This window comes from Equus przewalskii, chromosome 6, assembly GCF_037783145.1.
Source record: "Equus przewalskii isolate Varuska chromosome 6, EquPr2, whole genome shotgun sequence".
Taxonomy (NCBI): domain Eukaryota; kingdom Metazoa; phylum Chordata; class Mammalia; order Perissodactyla; family Equidae; genus Equus; species Equus przewalskii.
Window position 1 is genome coordinate 43,318,150 of NC_091836.1, and position 3,211 is coordinate 43,321,360.

The following is a 3,211-nucleotide window of genomic DNA, read 5'->3' on the forward strand; positions in this document are numbered from 1 at the left end:
TGTTGAATAGGAAGAGATACTGAAGGTGGAGGGAAGAAAGAAAGGATTGGGCCCCTTAACAGGTGTCAGAGAAAATGGGCACCCATCCTCCCCATTCCCACAGGACTCGTCCCTGTTCCCACACAGCACAGAGCCCTCTGCACAGTATTTCCTGTTTACGTATATAGAATAAGTATCTTGAGGGTGAGGACCACGATTTGTTCACCATTTGTTCACTTAGTGGTCTAGTGGTTAAGATGCTCTTACTACCATGGTGAGGTTCATGTCCTGGTCAGGGAACCACACCATCTGTCTGTCGGTTGTCATACTGTGGCAGCTATGTGTTGCTGTGATGCTAAAAGCTATGCCACAGAGATTTCAAATAACAGCAGGGTCACCCGTGGTGGACAGTTTTCAGCAGAGCTTCCAGCCTGAGACAGGCTAGGAAGAGGGACCTGGCCACTCGCTTCCGAAAAATCGGCCATGAAAACCCTGTAAGTAACAGCGGGGCATTGTGTGATACAGCACTGGAAGGTGAGAGGATGGCGCAAAAGACTGGGCAGAGATGTATTTGCTAGGCACAGGGTTGCTAGGAGTCAGAATCCACTTGTCAGCACCGACAAACTTTCCGAACCTAACTCAGGGCCTGGCATACAGCAGGTACTTAATATATATTTTTCAAAAGCATGAATGCCTGAATAAATAATTAGGAGTAGGAAGCAAAAATCTAGGACTGTACAACCTAATAGAGGAAATCTGGTTACTGTGGACATAAGAAAAGTGTCTTGTCAGAAAGATGTGGAAATTAGCCCTGGGATAACCAAGAAAACTTGGCGAGTTTGGATGTATGTGATGAGGATCAAGGGTAACTCCTAGGTCTGTGGATCAAAGAGGTAGGGAATAGTGGGCGGAGAATCAGATTTCTTAGGAAAAACAAGAGTTGTATTTTGGACGTTAAGCTTGAGATGAATGTTGGGTACTTCAGGGAACATTCTGAGTAGGCAGTAGTATGCGGCTGGCGTCGCTGAATCCAGAGAAGCTGCTGGAGACTGTAGGGCTGCGCTGAGTCCCTCCGCACTCCTGGAGCTGGAGAATGTTACTCTAGCAGCCATGAGGGTGGAAGCAGAGAGTCTCCCCTCTGCAGCCTCAGTGGAGGACGGACAGCTGACCCCCAGGACTCACAGGCGTCCCGGTGTGCCACTGCTCAGGGAACTCCAACAGCTTGAAAGGGCGCATGAAGTAAACATGGGGCAGCAATGGAAAACTGAAACACAGTGAAGGGGACCCTTCAACACGAGAGAGAACAATTGGAACGCCCAGCGGAGGCAGCTCCGCTGCAGGACGCAGATGCAAACCAACAACAGGAGTGACCAAACCAAGCCCCCAGGGGATTAAAGCACAGCATACATGGAACTTTCCGGAGCTAAAAGGCACACATTCCAAGTGGAAACATTAAGTAGCTGAATTAAAGAAGGTGGCAACTCCTGAAAAGTAAATTGTTGACTTAGAAGATCAAATGGAAGAAATATCTCAAATATGGAGCCAAAAATATAGAGCTGGAAATTATGAGGAGAAAAGAAATAAGATATTTGGAGGATACATTCTGGTGAATTCACATGTAAATAGTAGGCGTTCCAGAAGGAGAAAAAGGAACAGATGGAGAAGCAATAAATAAAAAATAATACAGGGAATTTTTCTTGGTTTGTCAAAAACTTGAATTAGGAGCTTAAAAAATCTCACTGAGTTCTAGGTGAGACTGACGAAAATCTCCCCACCAGGCACGTATTAGGGACCATGAAAGACGCACGTCTTCATCTTCCCTGCGTCCGCCTCAGAGAGATGACTGCCTTTGTCTAAGCGTGTTGACGCCTTAACACTGGCCCTGAGAGGAGCTCTGGAAGACTCCTTTCCGCGGGTCCCGTCTTTAGGGCACAGAGATGATGGGGAAAGCGAGTGGCTCTGGACCGCTCTCCTGCTGTGAAGGGCAGGACTCAGGCCTGATCACCGTCTCCACAGAGACATACAAGGAAGCAGACCTCAGAAGCACACTGAAGAGCGGGGTGGGCCTAGGCTCGGTGGACCGAGGGAAATGGGCATTTCCCAGACCTGAGGTTCTCTTCATCCAGACCGCACCCTCACGTTCAGGTGTGCGGGTGCCAGTGTCCCCAGGTGGCCTAGTAGCAGAGCACAGTGCTGTGGGCAAGACTTGGTTAAGAGTGGGCCATGCTTCCATGCTGCTGGCCTAGCATGGTTAATGTACTAGGGTGGAGACACCACAGGATCAGTGTAGACACCACAACAAATTCACCAAACAGAAGAGGGCTTTACCAAAAGTGCAGGAGCTTTGGGCATGCTGAGAGTGATACAGCTGCTGACCAGCCAGGATCTGTACGTTCCTGCAGTGTAAACAAATTAAGAGTCTTCAGGAGCAGAGGTGTAGGGTTGACTGGTGATGGAATGTTGGAGTTGTGTGCATAAAGGAAAGGTTCTGGAGCCGCAGGGCTGTGTGGCTCTGGCATTTAGAAATTTTGATGTAATCTCTTCAGCAGGAGGACTTGGGCCTACCAAGGGGAGGCCTCCTGTTGTGGTCTTTACTGTGCTGGGAGCAGGTCGAGTGAAGAAGTGAATAAGCACATGCAGGCCATGCAATCCAGCCTCGTGAGGCAGATGTGGAGGACCTGTCAGGACGGAGAGGTGCCTGGTCTGCCCCTGTCCTCCACCTCTCCGAGCTGATGTTTAGGAATGATGGTCATGGTGGCTAATGTGCGCATCATCTCACGCGGCTCAGAAATCACTGTGAAAGTCGTGGTCTCCTTACTGCGATGATGACAACGGCTGTGGGCATATCCTTGCCACACTTCCATGGGGTATGGAGGGGCAGGGATTGTTATGCACCTGTTCTACAGAGAGGAGAGTTTTGTAGATAAAGAAAATAAGCAACTATGAGGACGAGTGGGCCTCACTTCTTCACCCCTCCCTGAGTCCACGCCCCTGTCACAGTTTCATTGTAGGCTGTGTGCAGTTCCTTATTCTGTGACTCTGGGCCTATCCATGTAATTTACTTCGGACATTGTGATGGGGTGGAAGTGACAGCAAGCCATTCTGAGACCAAGCCTGAAGAGGCCTTGTAGGTCTCTGCCTTTTTCTACCTTTACTGTACTAGGAGATGCGTTGCTGCCCCCTCAGCCTTGACCCTGGAATAAGTGGATGTGGAGCAGCCCCCATACTCGCA